At 44.1% G+C, this 19,939-nt stretch overlaps 1 long non-coding RNA gene across 1 annotated transcript; it reads right to left on the reverse strand.

Annotated features, from left to right (window-relative positions):
• Window positions 1-4,690: 4,690 nt before the first annotated feature.
• Window positions 4,691-15,806, reverse strand: LOC108446419. Its single transcript, XR_001861578.1, has 4 exons — window positions 15,731-15,806; window positions 9,594-9,671; window positions 8,656-8,781; window positions 4,691-8,190 (listed from the first exon to the last, which is right to left on the reverse strand). It is a non-coding gene; the product is annotated as an uncharacterized LOC108446419 (long non-coding RNA).
• Between the last annotated feature and the right edge of the window lie 4,133 nt (window positions 15,807-19,939).

Genomic DNA, 19,939 nt, shown 5'->3' on the forward strand with positions numbered 1-19,939 from the left:
AGGCACTATTTGGCAAATCGCCCATCAGACAGCAGGGGGGTTTGTGGTTAGTCTTGGCTGTACATCTGAAGTCAGCACAGTGCTTTGCAGGGGCTGCCAGCTCAGTGTGGGACCAGCAGGATACATCTCCATTGCTCTCGAGTCACGAGATCCAGCCACCTCCCATGGGTGGTTTTACTCCCTATCTGCCTGCCCTGCGTGTTCAAGCACAGCCTTTGAAATCTTTCCTCAGGAAATTCTGAACAACCTTCAGTTTTGGTGAGTTTCAGGATTTTTGTGCTCCCTGATGATGCATGGTCTCTTTTTTCCTCCAGATGACCAGCACATTCCCTGGGAGCTCACCTCCCCTTTCTGCCAGTGTACTTTCTCTTAAAGCATTTCAGATTTTCTTTCTCTTTCTGAGAACAAGCAAAGATAAAAGTGTTTATCAGCCACTTGAAGATTTATTTTTCCATTTTTGTAATCTTCTAGGACAAGAGAAAACAGCCTCAGGTTGCACAGGGGAGGTTTAAGTTGGCTGTTAAGGAAAATTTCTTCACCAGAAGGGTTGTCAAATATTGGAGCAGGCTTCCTAGGGAAGTGATGGAGTCATCATCCCTGCAGGGATTTAAAAGACACGTGGATGTGGCACTTAGAGACATGGGTTAGTGGTGGATTTGGCAGTGCTGGGTTAATGGTTGGACTTGATGATCTCAGAGGGCTTTTCCATAAATTACTCTATGATTCTATTTTGAGGCTGTTTTGACTGTGAAGCTCCTTCCGTGCCCATTGATGTCCCTAGACCCCTCTGATGGGTGAGCTCAGATGTCCCTCCCTGGGCTGGACATGGTGAGCCACATTTCCCAAAGGCTAGGTCATTCCCATCAGTTCCTGAAGAAAACTCACAGCTGTGCAAGCAGCTTTTTTTTTTTTTTTTTTTTAATACAACCTGTTCGTGCTTTCCCTGTGCCCACATGGTTTAACAACTCATTTTGGAAACCTTAAGGTTGAAGCCCCTGCAGGCTGAGGAGTGTTTCAGACACAAAGGCTGTCTCACATCCTCATCTGCTCATTTTCTTAGTCTTTACATGAACATAATTGCAAGATTCTCCTTCCTACTTTCAAGTGAGAGCACTGTCAAAGAAGCAATATCCAGCCAGCCACAGTCCAGGCATGTCTGGGAAGGGTAATAAAATGTTAAAAAATCCAAAAATGTTTTTGATGCTGCCTGTTGCTACAGCTGACAACGCATTGCTGAGAGCCGGGAGGAGATTCCTCCAAATTTCATAGCCAGGATGTATATGGATAAATAGAAATAAATCAAGACAGTCAGAGACCAGAGCCAAATGGTTTGCAATGGTGCAGAGAGAGGATCTTGATTTGGGAAACACAGTGATTAATTTGTTTTCATAGCATAATTGCCAATTAATCATTTGGCTAATTATGCTGTGTCATTAATTAGTTATAAACAGACTTCAGTCCAATTATGAGGACTCAACTAGGTCATTTAATTGAATGTTTATGCTTCCAAAAGTGCTTCACAAGGCTTTTTTTAGCAGCTGAACACATATATTTAACTGGAAAATGGCACACTTTAAATCACTGACAGCTAAAGATGCCTGAAATTACACCCTGTTGTAATTAGGAGGCTTACTGGTGTATCCACAGCTGAGCTTGACCTCTGTGATAATGCCAGTTGTTTAAGTGTGTAATAATTCCTTTACATCAGATCCTTTTTTTCCATTAAAATGTTGGTATCTGAGTTTTTTTACTTCATCAGATGAGGAGGCCTAAAATAAACATTCTTCTCTATGCTGACACGTGACAGTGTTAACAATTGAAAATAAAATTGCACATAATATGCTCTTTCAAAGAATGTCCTCAAAGTTTCTGGAGAAAATACCAGCTGTACATAGCAGACTAATACTTAGCAGCTCAAGTTATCCCTTGGGGTTACATCTGCCAGATATAAATATTAATGAAAGGGAATTGTGACAGGAAGATTAAGATTCATTAATCATTATTATTAGCCATCATCAGGTGCTAACAGGGAAGATGCTTGGAGTGAGACCCCCTCACGTTCACCCAGAGCACCCATTCATGAGGATGCCATAAGAGAATGAGGAAGGGATCAGCACTCTGCTGCCAGAGGAAATGTATTTAGGGAGTAAATACAAAGCCTGGTGGCTGTGGGTGTGAGCTGGGTCCCTGAAAGGATGTGGTGGGACGAGGGGCACAGTCTTTAAGGGAAAATACAGCCAGAGAAACCAGGAAAAACTGCAGCTCCCATGCTCCAGTGGGATATAGAGGATTTCACAAGCTTCCCCATCTGAGGCGTTGTTCAAACACTCTGCAGCTGTCAGACCCTATTGTTAGGTTTATATTGTGTTGGGGTTTTGATGTCTCAGCCATCGAAGAGCTTTGGAGGGGGAAAGAGTTCACTACCTCCTCCCAGGCAGGTTGGTGTCTATTTTCACAGCTCTGGTCAGCCAGGCAAGCTTAACTCCTTGCTCTCCACCACGCCCCCTTTGCATTGCTTGTGTTGCCAGTTTCCGTCAGGTCTTGCTCCTGCAAGAGTTTCCAGTGTATCTGTTTGCCTTTGATAATTTTACTCAGTACAAGCCACCAGTGTGGAGTGTGCTTACTCCTTGGTGTAATTGCAACAGCAGCAGCTCTGTGCCACCTCTAGGCTTTGGCATTATCTTTTCTCAGCTGAAAACATGAGAAGGTGGCCCAGTTTCCCCCCAGACCACAGGCAGTGGCCAGGCAGGTGGCTGTGCCCCATGCAGTTACTAATGCACAGGAGTCAGGGAATGGGAAGGGACCACTGGAACTCATCTTGTCCAATCCCCTGCTCAAGCAGGGTCCCCTAGACTGCATTACTCAGGATTGTGTCCAGGGGGCTTTTGATATCTCCGGGGAAGGAGACTCCAGAGCCTCTCTGTGCCAGTGCTCAGTCACCCTCCCAGTACAGAAGTTCTTCCTCATGCACAGAGCTAGGTGCTCAGAAAAGCAGAGCACAGTCATTCCCCTGCACAGTGGATATATTTCAAACATGAGTTTGGAGGAGTCCACAGCTCAGGTGATCCTGATGTTCAGCTGTCCCTGGGGATGCATTTCTCCATTTATATTTACCGGTAGCAGAAATTAAGCCCAAGAACACCAGCCTTGACAAAAGGCTGCAAACTAAAATACATAGCTCATGCATTTTTCCACATGTGAAACTCTTAATGATTGCTGCAGAAGTCAAGGACTACATAATTTGGATCAGGCGCTGGCATTTCTGCCTTGCCCACACCTGCAAATCCCATCAACTTGCGTTCCTGGGAAAGGCAAAAGTGCCCCCAGGAGCCTGGGAGGAGTTAATGGGAACTGGTAGCACTGGGGTAGGGACAAATAGATTTATGGGGGATTATGTAGGTCAGCAGGCTGTTTGCTTTCTCATCATCCCTTCCCACCTGCATCGTTAACTGAGAAAGGGTTGAAGACAGGGCCAGCCTGTGCCTTCACCCCAGCCCACCTTTTCATATTTTGGGGAACAGCTGCTCTGGGCAAGTACCTCACTTGGGTCCAAACACGTTCATTCTGGTGAGATTTAGGATATAGCTCTAGGTCGACACAGAAACATGTCTGTGTGTCAGGACAGACTAATGGAATCCATTCCAGGGTCCAGATGTGACAGAAGCACAGCTGCTTCCCCTCCTGTTGCATCAGCTTCCCTGTGGATAACCCGACCTTGCATCCCTTGCTTCTTCATTCCTTCCTATTTCCATGTGTTCCTGCTGCTGATCAGCATTCAGCACAGCCCTCAGGCACCACCTTGAACCTGTCCCTGCTCTGCAGAATGCAGTTGCTCATCTCTGATGCGGTTCCTAAATTGCATTGGCAAAACACCGGATCCTGGATTAGGCTGTCCCAGCAGGAGAGCTGTGTTGTTCCCCCATCCCTGGGCTTACCCAGTGATGTGTGTGTTCTGGTATTTGCATGGAGGTGTATATTCAAGGTATTCTCTAGTCACTCACCATAAATACAGTTCTGAAAGGAAACCAAGTTGTTTCCTATTAATGACTCACTTCCATTCCTTCCCATCACGTTGCTGGGCAGGGACCTGTTTAAGCTTCTTTGTTTCATGCTGAGTTCTGCTTTTCTGTGATAAATGCTAACTTGCCAAAAGCTTCCTTTCTAGCAGAGTTCAAAATAAAGTTATTAAGTCATATGCATTGACACAGTCCAGATTTGGGAGAGGAAGGAGAGCCCAGCTAACCCCAGTCCTTGGGGCAGGGTGCACACCAATACATTTAAATATTGGGGAACTAATTTTCACCTAAAACAGCATTTAGTGGGGTTCAGCTTTATATAAGGAACATGCTGTTCTGTTCCACATGGGGTAACTGGAGGCCCAAGCTCCACCTTGCTGAGGCTAATGGAGTTCTCTAATTGATTTTAAGAATCTTTGGGTCTAGTGAGGCCTGCAGTGTTTTACTAAAAAAAGCCTCTTGTACCTGACTTCAGAGACAAATTCCATGCCCCACCATATCTCTGTGGTCTTTGTATTGACTTTGAAGTAGGTTTTTCCCAAGGCATATACAGATCAACAAATATTGTGGCTAGAGTCCTTTCCCCCCTTTCCAAATGAAATCTGACATCAACTGTTGAGAAAGAAGAATCTGTGTTATCAGAAATCCCCAAAGACATCTATGATCATCACCACTTTTTTTATTAAAGGGCATATTTTGCCATGGTTTGTTTGGTTTGTTTTATGAATTAACTTTGTGAATTCATGAGATTAAAAGCTTAAATGGGATCAATGAAGATGACACAGCATGCATCAAAGTAATTGGGGATTGTTTTTCAAACTCCAGAGGACTGTGAGTGTTTAAGTACTGAAGGTTTAGGGCAGTAATTATGAATTTTTCAAATAGAGAGATGAAAGGAAATACATTATCAGTACACAAGGATGAACCAAACTGTGTGACTGGGACCACTCTTGGGGTGAAGGCACATGATGTCCTCACTGAGGCAGGAATCTGATCCATGGAGCAGTTTGAGAAAAATCGTTTGCTGCCTGTGTACAGGATGTTAACTATGTGGAAAAGTAATAAAGTAGCATAAACCTAGAGAGAAACACAGAAGCTTCCAGCACTGCCCTCCATCCTTTCCTTTTTACCTCTGAGCAAGACTGTATGGAAAATACATTAGAATCATGAGTTTTGCTCAGCTCCAGTTTCAAGATGGCAACATATGATATGATATTTGCCAGCTTTTGATTAAAATTCGGCTTCTCTGATCCATAAGCATAAAGCTTGCAATATTCTCATCTCCCAAATCCTTGATTTCTGATGTTCACTATTCCCATAAATTATCAAGTACAGCCAATAGAAAGCTGGCTTTCTATCTAGTAAAAATCAGGCAGATTTGTGGATTTGATACTACATAGTTCAAAGTATTTAAATATGCCAAATTTATGGAAATGCTGAATTTAATATTCTCAGAATAATCCACACCTGCTTTTCAGACAGAATTCCTTCCCTCCTCTGCCTGATCCCTTGAGTTTTGATAATCTCACTCTATTTAGCATGGCTTTCTTTCAACGTACCCAAGGCGTCAGCCTTCTTTGTGCTTAAAACCAGGGGCTGTTTCATACAGTGTGACTTAGTTCATCTGGAATCTGATTTACCTTGTTTTTCAGTGGGAAGGTAGCAGGGTGGTACTGAGGTGCCCTTGGGAATGCAGGGATGCCGAAGGCATGCTGGTTGCTCGACTTGCATTCCTGATTCCAGCTGGGGCAGCTGTGTGAGGGCACTGGGATTAATTTTCACCAGTCTGGCTGACTCCAGGTTTTTTAACATATTTTTTACAAAGCTGGGGGTGAGGCACCACTTCATCCTCAGCAGTGCCTATAAGAAAGACTGGGATCAAAGCTCCCATCTGGGAGCTCTGCTGGTTTCCAGCATCCAACCAAAATCCCTTCCCAACTGGTCAAAACCCACCAAAGTGTGGTGTAAGCAGAAATTATTACTAAAACCATAACGTACCTTGCATGGCTGTAGGGTTCCTGGTCTCAGTGTCACACTTACCACAGGGAAAACTGGTCTACCTATGGAGATGTGAAACAGTGAAATGTGATGTGTTTTTCTTCTTCAATCCTTAAAATAGGTAACACTGGTACATTTAGACACAGCCTGTCAATACACTGTCATACCAGTGTGTAATCATTACAGAAACACTTGAAGATTTACTAAGTGGTTGGAGTAAACACATCTATTTTGAGCAGAATTGGTCTGTGCACAGTGCAGGGATGGGAAAAAGCCGTGTTTCATTGAGTCGTGTGGTGTCTCGAGGAGGTGACATAGTTGGCAGTAAGGAGAGGATGTTGCAAGATTTCACAACTGCAAAGAAAATACTGAGCTGACCCTTTTTGGTTAGATTCTCATCTGGTGTAAATCAGTCAAGATTCACCAATGCCAAAATATTTCTGGATGCTATTTCCCAGTTTTCCAGCATCAAACTGATGTTTATAGAAGCTCCTAGTTGCACATATTAAAGTAATCAAGAGTATTTTCATTACTGACTGTGCAAGTGAAATGAAGACAGACATAATGGAAACGTGCTCAAAAAATCATATTGACAAAGAATTTAAATAAAAATGGGGGTTTTTTTCTCCTGTGTATGGCTGTTGTGCACAGTAACCAGGTCTAACAGATGCCAGTAATACAATGGAAGGATTGTAGTGAGGAGGAAAGGAAATGTATTTCCCAATCCCAATTGGAAATTCTGTCTCTGTTTAATTCCTCCAAGCATCTTAGGTTTAAATAATTCTCTTTTTTTTCCTATTGGCCACTTCCCATAGCTGCGCATCCCTCGAGTGAGTGTCTTGCCTTTGGTATTAGCTACAGAGAAGCACAGTTCTCTTCCTCACCTCTAGAGAAAGTTTATTATTTATTTCCCCAGTTCCTGTTCTGCTTCTTTCTGTTTTCATAATGCAGTCTGGGATTTCACCTGTTGTTTTGTTTGAGAGAATGAATATTTTTATTTTATTCAAATTCATGCAGATTTTCATGTTGTCATAGGCTTCGAGAGTTTCTCCTTCACGTCTGCATTCACAAACCCGCTGCTTTCTTCTCAGGACACCAAGCAGCTGCCACAGAGATTCCAAACATTCGGTCCTCCCCTTTGTCCTCCCTCTTTGGTCTCCAGACCTTCTGTCCTGGTGAAGGACCCTTTTCTTGGAGCTGGGCCAATGCCTGCCTCTGTCCTGTAATAAGGAAAGTACCCACTGGAGGGAAGGGGCTGGTTCAGGTGTGGGAGCTCACTGGGGAGGGAGGCCAGGGGCAGGCAGAGTGCAGAGCTGCTGGCCCCCAGGAGCTGCTGGGCTGGGGGCTCTTCCTTGCTTGTAGAGGAAATTGTCCTCTTGATCTGCTCCACACTTGGCAGGATGCTCTGAAAAAAACATGTCCAGAACCAAGAGCTGAGGTGTCAAACGAGAGGATGTTGGGAGCAACGCTGCCTCTGGGAACAGAGCAGGGCCCTGCAGCTGTGGGACAGGTCCCACCCAGAGGCAAGAGTGTCCCACACAGCAGGAGTCTGGGGCCCACACGTTGTTTCAAGGGAGAGGGACCTTGAAAGGACTGCCTCAGGTACCTCCTCCTTACAGATAGCTCTGCTCCTGCATTGTGTTTTCAGAGCACAAGTCACCATTTTGTTCCTAAAGGCCTAATTTTGAGTAACAGCTTGGTGTTACTCAACACCAAGTAACAGCCTGCCTCTCTTCTTGCCTTCCTACCCCTTTTAGAAACATTAAAGGTGAGTCCACCTGAACCTAATTTGCAGGTATTTAATCCCATTTAACCATATATGTAGTCCATATGTGAGGGTCAGCCAAGAAGCTCTTTAGATATCCCACAGTATGGAAAATACCCTGTGGAAGTGGCTGAATAACTCACTTTCTCATTCTGCTTAGTGCCAGCCTTTCCTTCATTGGAGCTTTTTTCTCTTTCTGTGCAGATGTGAGATGCTGGGCAGAGACAGACGGGGGATGTTCTGTAGTAGGGCAGATACTCAAGGTCCAACAGCTGGGAATCTGGGCCAGGCTGCTCATTGCAAACCAGAAGGTTGGGATTCGAGTCTTCAGGGCTGTCTCTGGTCAGTGGGATGTTTTCCAAGACTCCTGGGGAGGATGACGGGGCTGTGTTTTTGTTCTGTCTCCACATCCTGAAATAAATTTGTATTTGATCAAACAGGATAAAATTATGCTATCAATGGGCAAGAGCTACAAGCAAAGTCAGTCCCCAGTGTTGATCTGTCCTGCTGTACACCCAGGCCATGGCATTTCGGCCACAGCTGAGAGAGAATCAGGCCAGGTAAAGACTGAGGATTGTAAGGATTTCACATTGTCTTTCAGCTCTTACTTTTTGAGTCTTGAAATGTTTTCTCATGTAGCATTTTCAATTAAGTTTAAATACCAGGTTAGTTCCTATACTCTCAAGCAGTCTTTAGTAGTTCACACAGAAAAAATAGGCAATTCGATGTTCTCTCCTTGTTGATTAAGAAGAGCAACAACAAAGCTCAAAAAACAAACCCCCAGTCTCACTACCTGATTTTTCACAGGCTACCGTTCAGCACTGTGTGAAACCATGGCAGAGAGAGTGTTTTTACCTTGTTTGAGGTTAAACTTACATCAGATTTCATGAGTTGCCTTGGAAGATTCCAAGCCAAGGAAAAGGACTCCCACAGGCTTGGGCTATTTAGGGTGATTTATGGTCTTCTGAAAATCTTTGTAGATCAGCAGTGTTTATGAGCATTCTGGAAATAGAAGAACATTAAAATTTGGGTAGAGCCTTAAAAAAAAAATTGTAGAATCCTCCTCTCCTCCAGATATTCTTTTTGAGATTTCTGTACAACCAAAATGGGCATATGCAATTCAGGTCTTTAAAAGAGTTTGAACTTGAAGTTTCAAATCAATTCTTGTCATAGCTCTGTCTTTATTTGAAAAGCTAATTTAACAGATCACTGCTATTATAAGACACTACTGCACTGGGAAAAAAAGCTCATCTTGCTGTTACAGATAAACACAAATCCTTTTGCACTAGAAAATTTGTCTGCTTGGCTATTTGCTACTCACATGCTGTTATTTCCCCATCCACATTGACTTTCTCCTACTTCTTCTCATCTAAAGCCCCGTCTCCAAGGTTTTTTGCATTTTAAAGGTAAATATCTCATTCAAATGGGCCTGAACCTACACATTGGGTAACGTAACTGCCACCCACCTGTTCACCAGGGTGAGACAAAGGATATTTTTATAGTTACCACGTACTCAAGAAGAATCCAAGAACGGGAAAGCCGGCAGGGAGAGCATCATCCTCCTGCATCTCTGGCTGCCATGGTGATGGGGTTCTGGGGGAGCATCACAAAGGGAGAACACCCCACCCACCTCAGCTCCCTGCTGGCAGAGCTGTCCCTTTCCTCCTCCCCAGTACAGTCCTGTGGGCGTCCTGGCTTTACTGGGATGTTTACAGATGGCCTGGCCAATTACTAAAGAAGCATCATTGCTTTTGTCCCTGACAGTGAGGTAATGAGCTGCTGAGACAAGCCCTAATAAACCAGGGATCACCTACCTCTACCTCCTTCTTCTCTGGTGTGGGACAGAATGTTTGATGGGCTTCCAACCATGTGACCAGCAGGCAAAATGACTCCTTCAAAAGGATAAATTTTAATAGAAATAGCATCAGATTAATGCATTTTTTTTCATTTTTATGCTAATTGTTGCAAAGACAGTGATAAGTAATGTTCCATTTTATTGCAACATAATCACAGAATCACACAGAGATTTGGGTTGGAAGGAACCTTAAAGTTCATCTCGTTCCAACCCCCTGCATGGGCAGGGACACCTTCTACTAGACTGGGTTGTCAAAGCCCCATCCAAACTGACCGTGACACTCCCAGGGGATGGGGCAGCCACAGCTTCTCTGGGCAACCTATGCCAGGGCCTCACCACCCTCTGAGTAAAAACTTCATCCCAACTTCACATCTAAATCTCTCCTTTTTTAGTTTAAAACCTTTCCCTCTTGTCCTATCACTATTGGCCTGTGCACGAAGCTGCTCTCTCAGTATCTGCCCTTATAATAACACATTTCTGGTTTATAAACATAGAAGAAAGCACGAAAATACCTCAGTTGTGCCTTTTAAGGTATTTCTAAGTCATTTATTTCCACACTTTAAAAAAAGACTATATCCTGTAAATATATTGAAACAGACAGACTTAATGATATTTCACACTGAAATAGTTATTGTGTATTTTCCTCCATTTAAACTTAAAATACATTTTGCTACATTATAGATGATTTTTCATATTACTGCATCAACACATATGTATTTCAGAGTTTAGCTGGCGAGTGTAATAGAGTAGAGCAACTCCTCTGACAGTACATTAAAAAATGCTCATAAATACTTGGGTAGTGGAGAAATTCTGAGTAAGATTCATTCCTGCATAGTATTTGATCTATTTACTGAAATTCCAGAGCTCTAACACACAGGAACGATTTTGAATGGACTATTATTATTCATCCCATATATTATCCTGGTTGCTGCCTGCAGTAAAAAGTGGTTTATTATAATGTGATTTCTCGGCTGCATCAGTATGATATACCAGCAGCTAATGAAGTGTTCAAGCACCCAAAACCCCAGCATCATTGAAATTCATTACCACGAAGATTCTGCCAGAACTAATTGCTGTCAGGGCTGCTTAGGCACGTCTTAGTTTCATTTCACAGAATGACAGAGCTACTGCTGGTGCAAACCAACAGGAACAAACCCCTCCAGCCTGCAGCGCACCCCAGCACAGTGCTGGAGGTTGCTCCGGTGAGTTGACACTCTGGCAGGGCCAAGAATAGCCTGAGGGTTTGGATGTGCTTTTTTCCCTTTAAATTGAAATATGGAATTTGTGTGCAGAAGAAATAACTACTGAATATGGAAGGGATTTGGGGAAAAAATGGGGAGGTCTCTGCTGCCTCCAGTGCACCCTGAATCACTGGGCTTTGGGCAGGGCATGGGCTTTGGGACAAAGAACAACTCAAAGACTCAGACTTGGGATATGCAGATAAGTGGGCAGGGGTGAGCACCAGCCCACGGCTGCTGTGGTGTTCCAGGCCCTCCTGCACCCCTGGATGCTGAGTTCCCACCTCCGGCTCCCACTGCCCTTGCATCCTCCCCTGGCCAAAGCACAGATCCTCCTATGCCCCCAAATTTATACCCACAGGCTGACATCCACACACGTCCTGAGCTGCAAAGGCTCTTTTGCAAAATGAGTGCATCTTTAAAGGTTCTTTTATGGCAAAAAGCAGTACAATTATTGAATCATTAATGTTGGAAAAGACCTTCAAGATCATCAAGTCCAACCTTTGACTGAGTAACCACAAAACCATACTGCGAAGTGCCATGTTTACTGATTTTTCAACACTTCCAGGGATGGTGACTCCACTATTTCCTTGGGCAGCCTCTTCCAATGTTTAACCACTCTTCCAGTGAAGAAATTTTTCATAATATCCAATGTGAACCTCCCCTGGTGAAACTTGAGGCTATTTCCCCTTGTCTTATCTCTAGTTCCCCAGGAGAAGAGGCCAACCCTCACCTTGCCACAACCTCCTTTCAGGTATCTGTAGAGAGCAATGAATGCAATTTTCAGGAAAGAAAGGAAGTTCTGAGCTCAGCAGAAATTTCTGAACCCTGGGACTGCCTGAACAGATTTGTTGAACAGCTCCGTTTACATGCTATTTGCACATTCCTGTTTCAAAAGTCAGCCTACACGGATTGCTCCTGATACGCCTTGCCAAAATACTTGGGAATGATCCAAGGGAACGATCTTGACTGTTGCAGGTGGATTGTGGACCCTTGAGAGGTGCTGGAGGTGTCAAGGAGCTCATTAACTATGGCTCATTACAGCATGGAGGGGAAGGATGTTCTCATCATGGTGAGTTTTGGTGCTTTAACGGGACACCTTTCCAAACACCTCCTGATCTGGGCAAGGTGAGCAGCCTTGGGGGTTCTCTGTCTCAGCCTCCTGCAGTTAACATTTTGCTGCTGAGATCAGTGGGACCAAAGCTGCCCTTTTGTGGAGCCCTTTCAGTGTTTTCTGCAATGATTTCCCTGTGACTTCAGACCTCTGTGACTTGGCCAGTTTGTTTCAACAAAGACAATTTTTATTATCTCAGTGAAAAGTCTGGATGTGCTCATATGTTGTACTTGCTATATACACATTTTCAAGCATTAGTCATGCCATAACATCTGCTTTTTATTGGTAATTACACTATCCCCATTTTAATAAGAGGTAATTCTTAAATTTCTCATAAAATACACATGACTCCAGGGAAAGAAGGTGAAAGGTTTTGCAAGCCTCTCACAGCCACAAGACCAAAATGAGTCAAAATAAATCCTTCCTGAGCAAAACTTGTCCAGCCACTCATGACAGCACAACCAGGGATGCCTGTGTGACTCACCATCCCTTTTTCTCCTAATTGTTCATGCTCTGCAGAACAGACCTGCATAGTCTGTGCACCACAGGCCTGATAGGTGCTGTTAATATGCTCAAAAATGAGAACCTGGTCCTAAAATGGCACGTATGTTGCTACCTCCTGGGTGTAACTCGACTGGAATTAGCATGAAGGGGGTTCTGCGAGATCAGGTCTGAACTGGGGAATAGGAAAAGTTTGTGGCTTGTTTCCAAGCGTTTTAGACACTTTGGAATTGCAAATAGGTGTCCGGATTAATGGACCATAGCTTGTTTGCATTCATGTTTATGGTAGACTTGGTATAATAGTGTGCCTGAAAAATGAGTAACATCTGAAGTAGAAGACCAATATGCAGATAAAGAACAATGAAAAAGAATGTTTTGGGGCTCCATTAAAAGCTTCCAGCTCCTTACTTCCCACTGCTTCTCCGTAGCCAAGTGCTGCTGTGCTGCTTTGGCCTGTGAGAACTGGGCTCTGCAATTCCATAGCCTGTTTCCAGGGATTTTCCTCGTGATTCTGGACAAGGAAGGCAGTGACAAATGATACTTTTACAAGGTCATCCCTAAATCTTTGAAAACCAGGGAGGTTTTTCAGTGGCTCCTGCCCTTCACTGAATGCCAACAGCCAAGCCCATATGGAGCATTGTGTGCTGAGCTCATTGTCGATGCAAATGCACACAACTAGTTTTGATTAAGAACAAAATGAAGAATTGACTCAATCTGCTTTTTCTTTGTTTGAAATGCTTCAAGCCTCTCATTATCATCAGGGTTTCTTTCAGTGCAGGAAATCGGAATTTCCATAAAATAATGCTGAAAGGCACAGGGTGAAGTCAAAGAACACTTACGTTCCTAACGAATGGATGGATAAACATGCAAAACAAATTTGGGGACACTCAACTAAACATTTGGGGGCATGTTATGGCATGTGGATTGTTTAAATTATTCAATATATATTAAGCAGCCACATACACAAATGGTAAAAGGACAAAGCAGGGGGTTTGAGAGAGGCCTTTTCCCATTGCACAGTAACGCACAGCTATCCAGAGTGTGATTATTGCATTCAACATCCAAGGAGAGTTTGCATGGTAGAGTGCCCAAATTGCAATGTTTCCATGGGGGGGTTGGATTAGATGACCTTTAAAGGTCCCTTCCAACCTAAACTATTCTATGATTCTGTGATTTATGGGAACAAGGAGCTCCTTCCAATGCAAGGAAGGTCCCATGGCAGCATTTGTAGCCTTGGGGTCACTGAGGTGGGATCAAAAAGACTTTGTGTAACCTCAGGGCTGTGTTTGGAAATGCTGATGCTTGGAGGGATGTGCGGCCGCTGAGCACAGCCAGCACGCAGGTGGTCCAGCACCATTTCCCATCCTCAGGATATGCTGGAGTATTGGAAAATCCTCGTGCCAAGGGAAACTGGAAAGTGGCAATCACATTCTTCTCTCTTTCAACATCCGGATGGATCTGGCCAGAGAGTCCCTGCATTTTTTATGGGGTTTAATCACAGCCAGGGCTGGCAGTGTTCCTTGCAGATCCGGGTGTTTGGTATTTCCAGTGCAAGATCTGGCTATCCCATGTATGATACTGTAGGGCAGTTCTTCTGGGAAGACGGAAATAAAGGGAAGAACATTTTTACCAAGGATGGCATTAAACAGGTATATTGCAAAGACAAGCTCTCCAAAATAAGAAAATGGGGGAATTGAAGGTGCTTTTTCCCTATTTCTCTGCATGGCTCATCATGAAAATATCAATAACAAAACCAGCTGCTGATTCCTTGTGTTGCCTGCCTGCCTCCCCCCGGTGGCATGCAGAGGTCAGCTTCCTTCCATGTGGCTGGAGAGAAGGAGAGCTGTGTTCAAGGCACAGCTTTGCACCTGTGAGCAGGTGAGGGGCTGGCAGGTGGGTGGCCATTGCTTCACCCTGTTCCCGGGGGACATTACTGGGAAAGAAATTGTCTTTGAGACACTTACAAACATGGCTGCCATTTCCAGGAATATCTTATAAATAAGGAACCAAAAAAAAAGTCTTAAAGTCTATTAAAAGCCTAAAAGTAATAAATATGAGGGAGATTAACCATCCGACTGTCTTTTGGCAAAGTTGGTGATTACTATGTGCTGTCTTAACAGCAAATGTTCCCGGTGTAATGTTTGCTTGCATCACCTGGAACACCCCAGTTGAACTATTGTCCTAAACAACACACAAAATACCCCTTTCCTTTGGTTTGATGACTCGAACAACAGCTCCCAGCTTTTTGTGTTGTGGACCCAGAAGAGGTCAGAGCATGGGATAATCCTAGAGACAGGAAAATATTCCCCACAGGAATACTCCCCACCATTTGGGAGCTGGGGGTATGGTGTTAGGGGACCCAGAAGGCAGATTACAGGGTGAGTTTGGGAAAACCTGGATTGAAAAAAAATGAAAATTAAAATATATTTTGTTGTGGTTTGTGCACCTCAATGAAATATCTCTTTAACTGTGCAGGACAACCCCAAATACAGGAAAAAATTACAGCTGGCAACATCTGGGAACCAGAAGAAGCCTAAAGCAGAAAGCAGAGAGGGAGGATGTGTCAGAGATTGATACCATTAGGTTTTCTGAAAGCAAATCTATCTCTACCCTCATAGTGGTAGGTGGCAGTGGAAAGAAAACTCATTGTGTTTAAAAAACAGGTCATCTTCAAGAAATGTCACAGAAACCTTGAGTAGACACGAGCAAACAGCCCTGGGGGAGTCATTTGTCTTTGCTGTCAAGAGGAAAATTAAAACTCCAGGGGACACAGAGGCTGGGTTTGATGGATGCTTAAAGCAGAAGGCAAGCAGGTCGTCATTCCTGTCCCCCAGGGAAACAGGTTCTTCCCCTGGAGAAAAGTGACTGTATCAGGTGTACACCTGTGGGAAGGAGAGAGGCAATGAGAAGATAAATGGTGGAAAGTCTCTGAAATCTCATTTGGTATTGACAGCAATAACCTCACTCATGAGCTGGGGGATGGTTGTTGCTGCCTGACACATTTGTGGGCAGAGCGGGGATGATGGCTACATCAGCATTGCTCTTACCAGTGCCCATGCTGGGTGTTTTGGGGAATTGGTCTCAGTTCTGAGGGGTTTTTAGTGACTCATGCAGTTCATGTGCTGCAGCTCCACACCATGGCACAAACTGAATTGCCTTGAGGGGAGATGGTTGGGAAATTGGCTTCCAAATTCTGATCCTAACGACAAACCTTACATAGGTATAGCTGGGTACAGCACCTACCTGTTAGGAGGACATTCCTGTGATGGATGATGCTATGCAGCTCTGCAGCCCCCAGACCATACTGTGGGAGACCCAGCCCTGAGAAGGAAGAGAAAATGAAATTTCTGTTTTAATCAATATCCAAGAAAATATTACCTCTTGTACATCCTTGGAGCTCTTCTATATCAAGCATCTTGCCATCTTCTTAACATACAGATATGCAGAGAAGATAACTGCTGATTAATGACCTCCATTTTAGGATCCATTTTAGCTGATCCCTGGTAAGCTGTGCAATACGTATTTCTACTCAAAACCAAAATTTGACTTCTATAAGCAACCTATTTCCATCAGTGAGTTTCCATCATGGTGAATCATGACACTAGTTTTACTAGGGGGTTTTTTCTGTTTTCTAATCAGCCATAAAACAGAATCTGTTGATTAATGTCCAACAGCTTTCATCTGAGCAATCTTTGCTCTTGGGTTATTAATACAAAGAAATAAGGAAAAAATATTCTGATAATATTTCAATATTGTTACCTGCCCATGCTGGGAAAAAAAGCTGCAGACATGCTCCAAGTCTTGAGGTCATCTTAAATAATATTAAACGTTTTCAACTTTTTAATTAAGTTATTTTTCTTAACTACTTTTTCAGTTTAGGCATTGAGGATGTACTGAAGTCTTTAAAGGTACTTTTCCTGCAGTTCTCACATAATCATGGGCTGCAGGAGGGGAGAAGCACCGCAAATAATGAGATGTCCTATTAAGCTGCACAGTTTGGCAGGCACGGAGTTCTCTAAAGAGACTCGAGGTGTTTATAGACATTTCAACTACGTTAGATCTTAAGGGCTACGCTTTAAATTCTCGGCATCTGCAGCTGTTTCTGAGCAGGTAGAGAAGAAAAGGTACCAGTGACACAGAGGGAGGACTGGAAAAAATTGTCCAGACCTGAATAGCAGTTCCTGATCATGGCAGTCACCTCCATCAGTTAGTCCCTGGGAAGGGGCAAGCTCCTGATTGGCAGAAAACCTCCTCATTATAGTGTCCTCTTAGAAACATTAAACTTCCACTGCATCCTGTGACATCCAGCCCTGGAAGGGGAGTAAGAAAGGAAATTGCTCCTTGGGTTGCCACCTACATATCCACCTCTGTGTACACATGGCAGTGACCAGGGGTTCATACTTGATGGTTCTGTTCACCATTCAATTTATTTTAGGAATATATTCTTCACTGAGCAAGCTGGACTAGTGGAAGGTGTCCATGTCCATGGCAGGGGGTTAGAAAAAGGTGAGCTTTAAACTTCCTTCCAACCCAAATCCTTCTGGGATTCTGTGATTTGGCATCTGTGACTGTTTCCTCAGGGAACAATCCGTGGGTGCAGCAGCAATCTGGTTTCACTCAAGCTTCACTCCTTTGCCTCTGGCAAAGTTTGGATGGTGCAGCTGGGAATTGGGTCCACTCCTGCCCTCGGGCAGTCTCAGATCAGTTGGGCTGGGGGGTTTTGACTTGGGTGGCCCATCCATACTCACTATTGACCACAGCAGCAGCTGCAGGCAGCTGTGCTCCTCCAAGAAACAAGTCCTGGTCCTGGTCTTTCTGCAATTCCCCCATCCCCAGCACGAGGTGTCCCTTCAGAGCAGGCTCAGCCAGCAGAGCAAGGGAGGATGGTCCCAGCAGGACCAGGACAGAGAGCTGAGGGAGTTGGATGCAGCACATCCAGGAAACACATTCCCGGGACATGACGGCACATCCCAGGGGCCCAGGGGCTGCACTTGTGCTGGGAGGGAAAGACTGGGCTTGCATTCAGGCTCCCCTTCTCACTGGGGAACAGGGTTTGAACACATTTTCTAAAGCTCCTTCTGTGTTTTTCCCAAACTGCTGCCTCAATACTTCCACTGTGATTCTGAAGGGAAAATAATCCATCATCAAGGGTCAGCCTGCAAACTGCTGAGCACCTGTGTCACAGCCAGGATCCCCCTGCCTCACTTGTGTGTGTGCACCCACATCTCCCCAATTCGGGGGAAAAGCTCTATGGAAAAGGGGCGTTTTGTCCCACAGCAGCTAACATGTGAGCTGTCCCCAGTGAGCCACAGCATTCCCAAACACCAGGCTAGCACACTAAATAAAGCTCCAGGGACTTTCCAAGGAGGATGCTCCCAGGTGCAGCCTCGCCACGGTCCCAGCTCCCAGGTAAAGGAGCCGATGTGGATCGGCCGCTGTGTCCTCTCCTTCTCAGCAGGTGCATGGTCACATTCCTCATGTGATGAGGACAGGCAGAGCAGGGCCAGCATATCCAGCCTCATTTTAACTGGATATACTTTGCCTGCAGTTGTGCTCACTTTTGCCCAAAAAGGTGCTTTCAGGGAAGGAACTGAGTTCACCCACACAATGCTCAGGTGAAATTTGGATTCACCTGTCATGGTCTTCTTGCTCCAAAAACCTGATTTCAGTGTTCACACTTATACAACCCAAGACTGACAAAATCTGCCATTTGTTCTTCTCTGCTGAGCTATACTGGGCAGCACAACCAAACTCTTCAAAAGCATGAAAATGAGACTAATTATTTTAAGTCATGGGTATATCTGAACATACATTAAAAGAAAATGGCAAATGTGGGACAGAGCCAAGAGCATGATCACACCCCAAACAAGATTTGGAAATAAACCATCTAAATGGATGCAGGCTCCCCCCTGATGATGGGCTTGCAAGATTGCAGAGGAGCTCTGGGCCTGGAATTCGCTGCGAGGGAGCTGTGGTTGAATTTCTTATTGTCACTGTTGTTTTGCAATGCCGTAATAAATGTTGGTGAATTTGTAAATCATAAAAGCAGGGACCATGGGTGAGTGCTTTCATCTAAGGACTAGAACAAATATTTTTGGTGTCAGCCCATTCCAGAGAGATTTTCAGTATTATAAATTAACAACAAGGGGGAAAAAATTAAAAAGCTAAACAAGCAACAGCTGTTTGGAATGGAGCCCTAAACCCAAAATACATAAATGATGTTCAGACACATGCTGAGAGACAGTGACAAGAAAATGCTCAGCACAAGAACTGCAGGGTCATTTATAGCTGTTCTGCTCATAGGGCACTGTTTTTGTCCAGCCACAAGAAATAAGTAATTTTCAGTGCTCTCAAGAGGCTTTGGTGACCCAACCACTTCCACATTTACCTGGGCCGCACCAGTCAGAGCCCCCTGTGACAACTTTGGGATGTATCCCTGGGGACTGTACAGGGATGTGGCACAGCCTTGCACAGCAGAATAGGAAACATTAAAAACAGCTGAATTAGGAAGGTGTCAATAGAAATTTTAACACTGGGGATAGCAAACCAGAGGTAATAAGAGAATACATATCAAAAGAAAACAGTAACTGCCATTGAAGGCCTTCTATAAGGAGATTGTAGACACGTACACTCTCCGAGATGAATTATGAGAGTTTGTTTGGAAAGGTATTTGCCCTTTGGACAGCCATATTTTTGTTTCGAGCTTCAGAAACATAAATTACAGTAATTTAAACCCCAGGCTTACATTTTACTTCAATGACGTAAATGAGTTCCCAACTTTCAAAGGCCAGCTGTCCCTTACAGCAAGAGGTAGCAATTATATAAAATTCTTTTATTGCATGGAGGTATTTTCAGTCCTTCAAGTTTATGTGCCCCAGGTGAAGCAATATAAACAAACTATAGCTGTCACAATTGTGTTAATAATGGAAACTGCATTTGGGAAGTTTTAGGGATAAAACCTATAACTTTATACTGCTGAGGTGTCAAACCTTTCCAATGTAAAACAGAAGTGCAGCTGTGTAAGGCGCTGAGGAAGGTTTCTGCAAAGCCAACATTCACAGACTCTTTAGGTGTATAAAGGTGGTGGCTTCCAAGCCACAGTCATTAATCAGAATTGCTGCGAAAAATAAGGTTAAAAATACATTTAAATGTCTCTGGGTTTTTGGTAAACTTCAGATACACAAAGTTAAATCCACCCCTAATCTAGTCGCACTGAAATCCATGTTTTACAAATGTGCTTGTGCTCATGGCTGATGGCAGCAATGAAATGCTGAGGCACAGCCTGAGTGTGGACATGTCAGACAGTCTGGCTCTTGGCTCAGAGAATTGCTCCTTCAACCTCAGTGCTGGAGTTTTCTATTGTGGATTCGTAAACATCAAAAACACACCAGGCAAAGCAATTTATTGCAACCCTGCAGGTATTTGGGTTTGGGTTTTTTTTTTTCCCTATCC

This window comes from Corvus brachyrhynchos, unplaced genomic scaffold, assembly GCF_000691975.1.
Source record: "Corvus brachyrhynchos isolate BGI_N302 unplaced genomic scaffold, ASM69197v1 scaffold54, whole genome shotgun sequence".
Lineage (NCBI taxonomy): Eukaryota > Metazoa > Chordata > Aves > Passeriformes > Corvidae > Corvus > Corvus brachyrhynchos.